Genomic DNA, 13,444 nt, shown 5'->3' with positions numbered 1-13,444 from the left:
GTGCCATGGCCTGGCTTCCCCTCCCCTGTACCACCTGACTGGCATACACATAGCAGTCGACAAGGTCTCCCAGTTTCCAGAGCACTCAACCCACGGAGCCGCACTAACACTTTGCTCTGTGTCCTGCTTCTGGGAGCAATTTCCTATTCATGCCTTAACTCATCAAATGGCTATATTTGTCTTATGTGTGGTTTTTGTTAATGCTAGGGCTTCTGGCAGTTCAGTGCATAAAAGGACGTGACTTGGGTTATAAATTATGGTGTTGTCAGTGGCCTGTAATACTGCAGTCCTTGAGCACTGTTTACATAAAAATAATACACACATTTAAAAGGGGGAAAAGTCAGTATGGCAAAGGTAACAAAGGAGATGACCTGGACAGCAGTTCTTATAATCTGGTAATGCCAGAGTTGTTTCCCATTCATTTTCATTGGCCTTCTTTAGTCAGGTTGATGTTATTTTCTGCTTTACTGATAAAGGCCCTGCTTTCCAGAGAAAGAAGGTGGCTGAGGCAGAAGCTGAAGTCTGGGGGAACCTGAAGTACACATCTGACTTGGGGACCTCTGTAAGTAGATGGGCCTGAAGGCCAGCTAGGCCCACTGCCACCTCTCCCCTAGGTGAGGACAGAAAGAGGCTCCATGAGGACCTGCTGCTTCTCAGGTAGAATCCTTCTCCAGAGTTTCTCTACCTCCTAAACCCTAAATCTCTAGCACTGGCTGCTTTGGAGAGCCCAGCACCACCACTAGCAGGCAAATCTAACATTCTTCTTCAAACAATGTTTTTTAGTCTAGTTTTGGAACAGATTGTGTTTTCCAAAGGTGGTGGCAACAATACCTCTCATGCTATGTCCTCCTCCAGGGAATCTTTCCACCCTTCAGTTGAGGGGTTGTAATTGGGAAGGTTTGTCACTGCCTTGACAGAGCATGGTTGGAATGTCATTGGTGACTTCTGAGGCCAGGCCCTAAAAGGAATGAGACCACTCGTCCACTGTGGTCCTCACCACTGGGGCTCTGAAGCATCATGAAAGCAGTCAGAGTCACCTGGCCGTCATGCTATGAGGAAGCTCAGGCTCCCGAAGAGGCTGTGTGCCCAGTTTGACAGTGCCATTTGAGGTAGAAGGTGACAGGCGACAGTCAGCATCAACCACCAGACATTTAAGAAGCTAACTGCACAAATCCTCTTAAGTTTCTCCCTCTGGGATACAGTGTGGGTATAGTTTTAAGAGAATAAAATTCTAGCCAATATAACAGATTGAATCTTCATGAGGATGAGATTTTACTCATTTCAGATAAAGGAACTCAGGGGCACCCCCTGAGCTCACGTCTGCTCATTTCCGACCTAAGTCGTCTCCAAAGAATGTCCAGTAATCAACTCTTTTTCCTAAAAATAAATTTATAACTGAAGAAGTCTTTCAGAATTGGTGTTGGGGAACCACCTCTTGTAAGGATAGAGAGTCTCTCTCAGGGCTGTGCCTGGGGAAGTACCTGCTGGAAGCCAAGCTCAGCAAGTTCATTCTGTGACTATGAGGATGACAATATTGACATTGTCCAGGCAATGGACTCTTCATTTTCCCTCTTCGCCTCCTTTCTTCCAGTGCCTATTAATTGTATATTCCATGCCGGGCACTGAGCCCGGTGCTGGGGATAAACTGGTGAGCAAGGTAGACAGATCCCTGTCCTTGTAGTTAGAGGCTGCTGTTTTTAGAAACACATTTTTATCAAGTAGTATCCTCACTTAAGTTCTTGGAAATGTTACTTTATCAGTGACATTAAGTGAAACTACATATAAAGAAACAAGATCCTTAAATAACATTGTTGTAACATTGATGAGGAATGATATTGAAGGAGATGATGGTATTCAAGGTCCTACTATATTCAGAATAAAAATAAAGTCACCTGGAGGCTCTTGGGTAGTTAGGATGTCCAAGTGCATATGTTTGAGGATGGAGGCTGCAGATTGACTTGAACTCTGGGCTGGGGTGGGAAGATGAGCACTACTAATCAGCACCAGGCAAGCTGCTGGGTGTCAAACCCCACATCCAGAGGCTTGGCACAACTAAAGTTTAGTTCTGATTCATGTCATGGGAGGACAGGTGGCATTTTACCACTTGGGGCTTCTCTTTCTGTATGTGGCTCTGCCATCCCTTGAATCCTGGGAGTTCTGTATATGCCTTCAGAGGAACAGGGAAGAGGAGATTGGAAAAAAATCTTGCTCCTTTTATCTGCATTGGCTCCCTAGCTGTCATTCTAGAGAGAAATCACTTAGATGTTGTCCCTGGCTGGCCAGCTCTTCCTTGCAGCCACCTTACACAGGATCAGAGGAGGCAGGGATCTTTGTTCTGGAGTTCCCCATCTCTGCGGCAGAAAGGTTTCAAGGCCCACCATGCTCCAGGGCACAATTGAACACCAACAGCCTGCTAGGACTCTTGGGAGCTGGTGGTTTGTCCCATGCCCCCTCTGCGGGAAAGGTCTTTTTAGCCTCAAGTATCCAGAAAGGATTCGGCAAAAAGCCCATGTCTGTATGTCTCTTAGTCCACCTTGTCAATTCCCTCCACACCCTACTGTGAGTAAAAATATCATTTCAAGCAAAGTTACTCTGAGCTGGGCTTAAACACATCAACTTTTATCAAACCACGCACTTAAACAACTAATAAGTATTTTAAAGATGCAGTCACCCCAAACACTAATTCATAATACAATATTAACAAGCCTGTTCCCATTCTGTTAGAGACTTAAAAGCCTTTCTTTGAAAAAAATTTTCTTCCAATCACCCCCTCCCCCCAAGAGAAACATGTAGCAAAATAATGCCATATAATGGTTCTAACTGATGTGTTCCTGCAACAAGGGAGCTTTAGTTTCCAGTGCTTTTAATTTATTTTGTTATAAATAATTTATGATTGAGAGTAACACATTTAAACGTAAGTGTCATAAAGTAAGGCACTTAGATAAGAAAAGCGTGAAAGGATCCTGATGTACTCTTAAATGTTACATTAAGTACATAAATCATTTTGTTTTCTCTCTACTTTGAAAACAGCCGAGGAGGTGAATGTGATTACTATAATTCTATTTTAAAAGGTCCAGGAAGCACCAGAATAGAATTTGCACGAACATCAGAAAAGGCAGCTGATTCTGGCCAGTTCTGTCTTGTTGGGTGAAAGACTCATCTAGATGGTGTAGAACATGATGATTAGGCCCATAGGCACTCACGATAGCAAGGAGCTTTCCAGGGCCTTGTTTACCTTCTCTGAGCCACTGATGGTCAGGACCTCTTAAAACAGGACGACCCAGGCCAGAACACCCCTCTGAACTTTTCCACGCATCCTCCACTGGAGACAGCAGACTTGAAAGGGTTTGGGTAATGAGGGAAGAGAATTGGTTCAAGAGGGCCTGGGTTAGGTTCCTAGTCTGGTCTGTTCTGGCTCCAGCTTAACTTAAATGTGTTTTGATGAAGGGGGTGCAGAGTTTGAAGCACTGATCTCAGACACCAACTCTGTAAAGGGCTTTGGCTTGATTTTGCTTTAATGACCAGGCATAACAATTTCCAGGGATGGCTTTTCCCACAGGTTCCCAATTTCTTAGCTAAGGAAGATTTAAGTCTACATTATTTCATTATATTACATTCCACATAAGTGCCCCAAGTCCCTTTATTCTGTGGTTCAAACAGAAATGAAATAGCTCAAAGAAATACATGTACAGTAAAGGCACAGAATTCCAGTTCACACTGCCCCAGGAGTCACTGCTCAAGCAGCTGGCCTGTAAGGTTGGGAAAACCAGACATTATTGGCCCCAATCTTAAATATAAGGACACTGAAATGAAAGGTGCACCTATAAGTAACTGAGTTAAGGTCACACAGATTTTCAGTGGTGGATCTGAGCACCTGATCAGCCTCACTTCAATGCCTGGAGTTTCCTTCCTCTGCCACATGACCCTGTTCCTCTCTGTATCCCTGGGGCCTGATGTGGGTACAATAGCCCGATGTCCAAGTGCTGAATGGGATAGTGAGCTTGGAAAGCCCTTCCAGTGTCTGCTCCTGTGGACAGGGTAGCTGTTCTAACTTAGCTCTGAGCTGTATACAATAAAGACTAAGGTGCTGCCAGGGGAAGAAAATGGTGCTACGAGGATGCATCTGCTTCAAGCACAAATCCCACCTCCTTTCATTTTTAGCTTTCATAAAACCTAAGAGCATCAAGAACTGGATAGATATTGATTTCTAGACAGATGAATCACCTTGCATGTCTGGCTTTCAGCTCATGTTCTAGAATGACATGGCAATGGCCATGTGGCACAGAGTTTTCTGCCCTTTTCCTGGCATAACTTATCTCACAGCTCACCTCTGCTAAGGAGGTGTGCCCTCCCCAACAGCCCTACATAATGACAGGGCATGCTGTCCGCCCAGTTGTGGGCTTCTTACCAGCTACATGGGCTTATATGAATCATCACAAGAAAGACTCAGTTACCTGTGGTGGGTTGTTCAGCATCACCACCATCGTTATCTTAGGAGGTACAGAAAGCAGAAGCCACCGTTGTGTTTTGGGATTCACATTTGGAGTCAAGATGAGGAGGAAAATGTCAGGACCAAGAAGTTTGGGGTTTTATAGAAAATCACATTTTATTCTGGTTCATTTCAAAAACAAGACCTACATAGGAGCTATGAGCATCCAGAAGGGCAATCCCAACTGTTTCAGGGACTCCATTTTACAGATAAGAAATGAGGCTTCGAGTTTTAGAGTGACTAGTCTACAATTACATAGTCAAGTAAAGGCAAAGCTGAGTGCTAGAATGGCAAGTCTGCTTCTGTACATAATTTTCTCACAGTGCTGCCATCATAGACTCATGGCATTCTTACCCCATCACTCCACTCTGCTCAAGCACTGCCTCCATGCTCCTCCCTATGAGGAAAAGCACTGACCCATTACTTTCCTGGTAGCATATTTGGAGACTGATGAGAATAGAAACCTCATACCCCTTTTCTCTATGCCTCCATGGCCTCTTTGATTATGGGGATACTCTCATCCAACTCAGTCACTTTCAGATCTTTTGAGATCTCTATGCAAATGATCATTTCCTTAATGTGATGAGGTTTAAAATAGTCAGTGTGCTTGAGAGATACTTCTACAGCTCAAAATTATGTGGAAAGAAATGCCTCAAAACTGGCTGAGTAGGCCTGTTCCTCCTGATCACATCAGCAACATGCCCTCTTCTGCAGCTCACACACCCGCCCTTGCCTCTGACACCTTCCTAACTGCCATGCCTGGAGCTAGTCATCATCTGACTTGTACAAATGTTAGCTCCTCGAGGCCCACTAGGTAGAAGATGCCCTTCAGGGAAGCTGTCCTGCCTTCTCCATGCTTCTGTAGCACTGAGCCTGCATATGTTTTCAAAGGACCCTGGTGCCTAATATTAAAATTGTTATTATATCTTACATTGCTAAGTCCAGTGTGGGGTATATTAACATTGGCTGCCATTCTTCAAACCCACAAACAACCTGGGAACTGACGTTTTGCAAAATTTCAATGAAACTGCATGGGGAAAGTTATCACGGCTGCCACTGAATTAGACAAGTGCTGCAATTTTAAGGTTGAATTGTATAAACTCCTTCAAATGCTAAACTTCAAAGAGAAATCCTGGTGTCATTTGAAGATTAACAGACCTCCTAACAGGGGGACCAACAGATGACTGAGGTACCTGAGAACAAGTATTAACTACTTGCCTCAGTGAAAACTGAAAGATCACTTGTGGAATATTCTGGACTCCTCCATGGGGGTGTGTGGCTGTCACTGAATTTCACCAGGGATGAAGTCAGCAGCTGTTTAGCTGAGAGGTGGTGGCGGGGTTGGGTGCTTTCCAAAGGGAAACAAATGAGCTCATCCTTACTGTGAAGATGGGACAGAGGGGAAGACCTTGCAGAGTGGTGGGGGCTGGTGCACATGTCTTGGGCATTGTCACATCTGGGGCACAAGAACAGTCTCAAGGATTCAATGTCCTTGAATATTTTAAAGTCTACATAAACTTATCAGCCACCCACCCCTTCAATTCTTCCTTTTGCTGACACCAGGAGCCATTATGACTTGCCACTTGGACTCAGAGCACTGACTGCAGGCTGTCCTGTGATGGTGCCTTATGTTTGCAGATCAGATAGCTGTGTGCATGGGAGAGAGGAAGAGGTAGATGAGGGGACAGGCAGGGAGGGAAGGGCATTGCCTCAGCAGCAAGCCTGACCGAAATCTTCTGCCACAAAGATATTTGCTTGGTGGTTGACAGCAGAGATTATGCACAGAGGACAGGTGCCAAATTTAAAATTACAGTTCCCAAATATTTTGTCCATTTTTTTCTAAACCAGTTGTAAAAACAACTGCAGCAGTAACACAACTGCAAGAGCTCTGGGTGTAGCTTGTTGCTGAGTGGTTGATTCTTGGAGCTAAGACAAGCCAAGACTGCTGCAAATCAGAAGGGGTATGCTCAGGGAAGGCCCTGTTGCCCCTCCCCACACTGCTTGTGCTCCCTGGGCTGATGGCAAGAATAGAGCGCTTGGATCCCACTGGAGGGCAAGTGGGGCAGGCCTCCTTGCCACCAAACTGTCCTGGGGCCCAAGGGTGAGTAGTAATATCCTTAGCCTAGGTATAGGATTCATGGAATAGGTACAGGAAGAGAAGAAATAAGCGAGCCCGTGATTCACCACGGCTAAGCCAGGGTTTAGGGCCTGGAAAGGGGGAGATGCTCAGTTAACCACAGGCCCCTTCAGACAGACCGATCCCCAGCCTGCCATCAGAACCTCCCCACCTATCACCGTCTTTCTCCGTAACCCTCAGCCATAGCTGGCATATTGTGTCCCCACTCAGAGAGACTCTCCACAAAGGCAAGGTTTTCGCTTACTTTGGTCATTTCTGTATTCCTAGCCACAATAACAGTATTTGGCAAAAAAGAAATCCTTAACAGATTGTGGAGCAAATCAAGGAATATTTCCTTGTAGGATGAAGTTCCCTCATCCTACAAAGAACTGTTGACAGGAGCAGCAGGTCAGAACATGTCCAGGGCCCAGTGTAAGAAACCTGTCCCCTTGCATTTAGGAGGATTCCTGACTGAGCCAGGAAGGCAGAGGCCTGCAGGGGTGTCACTAATTTGGGCTGCCTCAGTGCATTCACATTCCCTAAAGATCATGTACCAGTGTTTCCTGGAAAGAAGATTTTCAGAATGCCCAAATTTGGTGAGAAAATGACCCCAGGAAAAATTTTCATCAACATAAATGTTTGCTTTGGAGGCTAAAGAAGAAACAGTTTCAAAACAAGGACCTTGTAATACTTTAAGAGGTACACTCAACATTCTTGTTCTGGCTCAGGAAATAGGTGCCTCTCCTCCCCAAATAAAACCCCACACATAGTCCCCCTGGGATATGTAGGGGTAAGGGAACTTGCTCCGCAACTAGCTCTGTAATTAGCGCTCAGCATCCAAGCTGCTCTGAGAAGCAGGACTCAGTCCTTCCTCAGCGCTTCCTGAGGTGCCTTCTGCCTACAGAACAAAGCCCAGCCCCTTGGTGTGGCACCCAAAGCCCTGACTTTATAATATCTGTTCTGCCCCATCCTTACTGCCCAGCTCACCCAGCACCTCCTTATAGCTCCTGCTGACTCATGGGGGCCTCTCCTGCTCGACTGGGAATTCCTCCAGGCAGAAACACTGCCTTCCACCCCACCCGCTCGCCCTCAACACAGGCAGAGCAAGGGGCAGGGCTGTTCACTGGCCTCCAGCCTCGCCCTCCTCTCCATGCTCTATGGAAACCCTCCCCCGCCCCCCAGGGTTTTTCAAGATCCAGTCTGAGCACTTTTCTGCCAGGAGCCCTTCTGTGCCCCCACCTCCAGCAGTCACACCAGATTCACATATCTCTGTAGGATGTGGGAGGCTCATGGGGTCTGCTGTCAATGCCCTGTCTTCTCTGGTGCCTCACTCCCCTCCCACACCATGTCATGTACCCTCAGACTGACCAGCCTCTTGTTCTTCACTTGCTTCTGCTGCCACAGGAATGTTTGCTCCTTTCAAGAGACTATTCTTGGGTCTTCTAAGAAAGCTCTGTACCCTGTGCTTCAGCAGGGCACCTGCTCCTCTCCCCCAGAGCTCCCGGTTGATATCCCCATCTGGTTGGGCTATTTGGCTCTTATTCAACTGTAGACTTCTTGAGGGTAAGAACCATCTACCCCTGTATCCCCAGTGCCTCAGCAGAGAATGTACCACTGACATCTTCCCCCAGAACACCCCCAGGTGGCAGCTGCTCCACTCTGCTCTTTAGAGTTGGAACTTACAGCTGCCAGACCCCTGATGCACCCCGCTTTAGTCTGTGCAGCTCTGCACACGCATTGGGCCCTTGTAGATGAAAGACATCAAAACTGACTGCCCTTTTCCCTTTCTTGGCTGAGAACATTTCTCTGTATTTGTGCAATGGAGCCCACTGGCTAGTTTACAGAAGCCGGAAATGATACAGGACAGAGGAAAACATCTGTCCCCACTGGATCGTTCACTTTTTTGGGGGGGAACCTCCTAAAAGCACAAGGTTCTAATATTTGCTTATGAAAAGGTTACTGCTGACAGAAATTCCTGGAAGGTCTTCTGACAGAGCTCTAAGTGCTCCAGATCTGCTTCAGCCAGGTGCAAAGGGTGTGGCAGGAAGCTGTCTTCCTGTCCCAGGGTCAGAGGGGCTGGAAGGTGATCCTCCACCATCTCTCCAGGTCCACACACTTGACATGGCCTCCTCCCAGTACCTCCATGGTGCCCAGGTGTGCAGGAAGCTCCTGGGAGCTGAGCCCCATTCAGGTCATGCCTGCAGTCTGCACACACCCACGAGCTCTGTCCAGAACCCACCTTGGGTCTGGACACTGCTGCTTCCTTGGGGCATCCCTGAGGCTAGCTGTCAGCAAGAAAAGGTGGGGAAAATGAGGTGCTCACTTTACTCCAGAATGTTTTAGGGGTGCTCATGGGGGAGGCCACATGCATGATGCTGAAAACCCAGGACACCTGGGATGGGAGGTTTTCACATTCTCACTCATTTTACACAATGGTGCCTGATTAGAAGCAGCCCTGGTCAGATCTACAATGCCTTGTGCAGCCAGTAGGGCCCCAAGTTGACATGACATCGAAGAAGTCAGCATCACTTTAAGGCCCACTCTTGTTGTTCAAATAGGCCACTGCAAGGCTACTTCTTTCCACAAAACCCACACAAGATATCACAGGGCAATTTCTATGCATTTCAGAAATGCAATGCATTTTTATGGCATTTCAGAGTTTCTAGACACCAACATGGATGCTGTCTCATTTGATCACACAAAAATGCTTTGTGCAAATTGGTGCATGTGTCACCACCTGCATTTACATATGAGCATCCAAGGCTTCCAGAGCTTAAATCACTTGCCCGTGGAGTCCCTCCGACCACCACCTTGCAAGTAGCAAAGGACCAGGAGTCTCCAGGGAGTCACTTAGGTGGTCAGTAGGAGGTCATTTGGTGAGTCCTGGTTCCTACATTTGGGTCATATCAGCAATGTTTAACAAAACCTGTAGCAGGACTAAATAACACAGGGCCTTTACAGCCAAAATGCAGCCCATGGGCCAGTGATACCAACATCCTACAGGAGTAGGTCAGTAAAGCAGAATCTCAGATCCCCCCAGTCCTATTGAATCAGCATCTGCTGTTCAACAAGACTGAGGAGCCATGTGCTAGGTGACACATGCTTTCCTCTCTGCTGTGGCTTACTTGTCCAGCTTCAGGCAGGGGATGTAGCCTGGCTGGGTGGAACTTGGAGCAACCAAGAAAAACAGGTTTATCTGTCCAGCTTCCCTCTCCAAACAAGGTTTCTGTCTCCTCAGCACCCTGCCAAAATACTTTCAGACAGCAACACATCTCAGCTGGCTCTATGTCTTCTCTCTGGCACTAACTTTGATAAATGCATAAAAAAGAAACGACTTCAGGAAAAATTCCGCGGGGGCCAAAGGCTCGCGGGGCAGCTGGGAGCCACATGGCAAGCAGTTCGGGCCTCGATGCCACCGCCCAGCGTCTGCCATGAACAGGAGTGAGGTGCTGGCGGAGGAGTTCATAGTGTGCCTCCAGAAAGCCCTGACGCACCTGCGGGAAATAGGGGAACTAAATGGGATCCCCAGCTGCAGAGAGCAGAGGTTGTAAAGCAGCACATCAAGGACCTCCTGGATACCAGGATGGCTGAAGAGGAGAGCCTGAAGGAGAGGCTCATCAAGAACATCTGTTTGTCAAAAAACTGAGCACCCATCCAGTGAGTTACATGTGAAGCCCTTTCAGGATGCTAATTCACCCATCTGAATCCCTGATAGACTAATCCGACACCTTGGTTCCTCCTCTTCACCGACTGAGACTTGAGGAGTCACAGACCAGTCCTACTTTGCCGCCAACTTCTGCCACTCTGCGCAGCAATCCGCCTCCCTCTGTTCTTGTGTAAAACCTTGCTTGTTGATTTAAATAATGCTTAAAATAATGTAGACAGATTATCTTTGTAATTGTTTATCAATCTCCTTATCTTATACTGCCTGTAGATCTAGAGAAATATTGGTATGATAATTTTGGTATTTATGCTCTTAGATAAAAAAATTTAAGGCTAGTTTAAATGTTCTTGAGGAAACACTTGTATATTGGTAATCAAATTCAGCATATCAAAACTCACTTGACCATTAAATGTCACTCTGATTGTAAATGAATTTGTGTTACTCCACATGTTTATAACTCATCTTCTATTTCTTGGAATAATGTTGAAAATCATTTGCTAGGAGTTTGGGATAATACGAATGTTTCCCTGGATCTTGCTAATCTTCAGGATGATATTATTAAGGCAATTAGTTTAGCTTATGTTTTCTTCCTCCACTCCTGCCGAGGTTGCCGATTCCTTGCTGGCCTCCTTACAGCAGTACACCACAAAAACCGCTTGGTTCCCCTCCTTCATTAACTTTGGCATTTCCTTGCTTATAGTGCTGGTTCTCCTGTTTTTGTTCCCAATTCTCGCTAAATTGTTTTTTCGTGCTACAAGCAAACTAATATTGAATTAAAAACAATGCAAATGTTGGCCAAAAAACAAAAAAGGGGGCACCCAGGGTGGGGTGGGCTGGGGGTGGAGAGCTCTGCACGGGTCATTTTGGGTCCTGGAGGAACGTGGGGGTCAGGTCGTTCCTGAGCGTGACCCCGTGGGTGGCCAGCGCCCCTGACGGAAAGCACGTGCCCCATGTTTGCTCCCAGCGCCTCCCTGCTGCTCTGATCACCCCTGGGGTGGGTTTGCCGGGCTCCCCGCTGTGTTCCACTGATTTGTGTGTTTTATTTCTGTGAACTTAGAATATAATTTGGGGAATTAGAAGTTTAAAAATAAAAAAAAGACACGACTTCATTTTTCCTTGATTTCCTACCATCTATTTAAAGAACTCCCAATTTGAATTGTGACAGTTGTGAATTTAGGACTGGGTAAAGTTTGGAATGTCGAAACGTCTCCCTTTTTTGAGAGAATCTCCTCATCCTTCCAACTTTGTGCCTGGCTTAACGTACATATCCAGCTACTGGGAAATTAGCAGCTCTACCTAAGGTTGTTAACACAGCTTGCAACCGTACATGGCTTTCTGTTTTTTTTTTTTTTTTTTTTTTTTAAAGAGGCAGCGCTAAGCTTTATTATAAGCAATTGAGCAAGGTTTGAATGGACCTCACTAATCAAGTGATCATCCCTGCCTGCCATTTTCCTCCAGTTGACGAAGGAATCACCACATGATTCTACCCAGATACTTTCTATAGGAAGACAATAAGTTGAAATCAAGGTCTTGCTGTCGTTCATGTTTAATTCTCTCTAATGAACTTTCATTTCCTCTTCCTACCTGGAACCTTTAACCACTTGGTTTCTTCTGTGCTGTTTTCAACACAGCTGGCCCGCAAGGCCAGTCCTGTTCTAATATAGGTGGTGGTCAGGTCTAGAATACATGTTTAGTGTAGCAGCTGGCACTGCCTTTTAGGGGAGGTCCTTTTTTTGTGGGACCCTTGCCGGCGGCCGGGGAACAAACTGGCGCTGCAGAGGTTGCGGGCAGCCTCGCAGCCCAGCTCTCAATCGCTGTGCCACCAGGGGAGGCCCTAGGGGAGGCCCTTTTTTAGAGCTCGTGAGGTCATGTGGTTGCAGGAAATAGGAAGAGAACATGTCATCTTATATTCTGTCAAGAAACAGCACAAAAGCTCACTTTTCCCCCCTGGGTAGAGGCAGCAGTGTAATATTCCAGTCAGTCTAAAGGATGGTTAACTTCTGATTACAAATTAAATAGACATAGGGCTACTTTACTATTAAATACATCATTTACTGAGTATGTTTTTTCCCGCCTGGGCTTTGAAGCAGGCCATTATTTTTCTCGTGCCTCTGGGAACATCTCGGACCTTATTGAAGTTTCTGAGCCTATTTGTTTTTATCTGCTCTAGATTGCTATTCCAGGGAGGTGCATTAAATGCTTCTTTAGAAATCTCTGGCTAGTCCATAAGTCATTGGTTTAAGCCCATACTGAGAACGCCGCAGCCTGGGGTCTCTGCTTCCACATGCCCTGTCTCCCAGTTTGCTCTGAATCCTTTTCACTAAGGGACCTTGTCTCAATCCAAGCTCAGTCAGAGCCCCTTCCTCTAGAATTAGTGCTTTGATTTACAACTTGTCTTTTAAAGGAGTCATATTCTCTCTGAACACTTAAGTTTGGTGCCTCACACCTCCAAACCATTGATGAAGGCGTGAAGAGTCTTCAACTTTCAGGTTTTTTCCCTACCTCCTGGACAAAAGGTCCACTACTTGGTCACCTTGAACATTCTATCTTGAGTAGATCTGACTGGGGTTGGCAGCATGTCCTTGACACAGCCCACTGAGGTCTCCACTTTGGCAACCTTGAGGTCCAGTGATTAACATGAGGACCCAGAGACAAGACTGATATTCTGAGCCCTGAGTTTGAGGGGTAGCCCTGCTGTATACTGAGGCCGAGGTTTGGGGCCAGGGCTTTTGGCCTTTTTTTGGAAAGAGACATCATTCCACTGGATTCCATGTGAGAACCTATAGCCAACAGAGCTCAGACTCTGATTCTGATAGCTAAGTTGCCACATAGCCAGGCCCACGTAATCACATGACTAACGGAAGAAATGTCTGGGGGTTAAAAGGGAATGAGGCATCAAGTTTTTTCAGTGAATGTCTCCACCCAGGAAGGTCAGCCATGTCGCCTGGCTCCATGGAATCACATTCCTCACCCCTGCCTGAGGAAGGGTACAGAGCTAGACTTCTCCCACTTCTACAGCTCTAGGGACCCACCATGGTCTTTCTCGGTTTCATATTAAAGGAGTCCCTAGGTCTGCAGAGCTGACAAGGGTGGGGTGGGAACAGGTGTTTACCACTGAGGGGAGAGAGAACTCCCATTCTAGCCCCACTAAGACAGCAGGAGACACTGACTTCTC

General features: G+C 46.5%; 1 protein-coding gene across 2 annotated transcripts in view; it reads right to left on the bottom strand.

Moving 5' to 3' along the window:
* The window catches only part of SLC35F3 (solute carrier family 35 member F3), a gene marked incomplete at both ends in the record, with an annotated part of 345,212 nt that overhangs the window by 74,906 nt on the left and 256,862 nt on the right, over nucleotides 1-13,444 (bottom strand). The window lies entirely within an intron of this gene.

This window comes from Talpa europaea (genome assembly GCF_964194135.1).
Source record: "Talpa europaea genome assembly, chromosome: 14".
NCBI lineage: Eukaryota > Metazoa > Chordata > Mammalia > Eulipotyphla > Talpidae > Talpa > Talpa europaea.
This window is presented reverse-complemented; position numbering and strand designations above follow the sequence as displayed.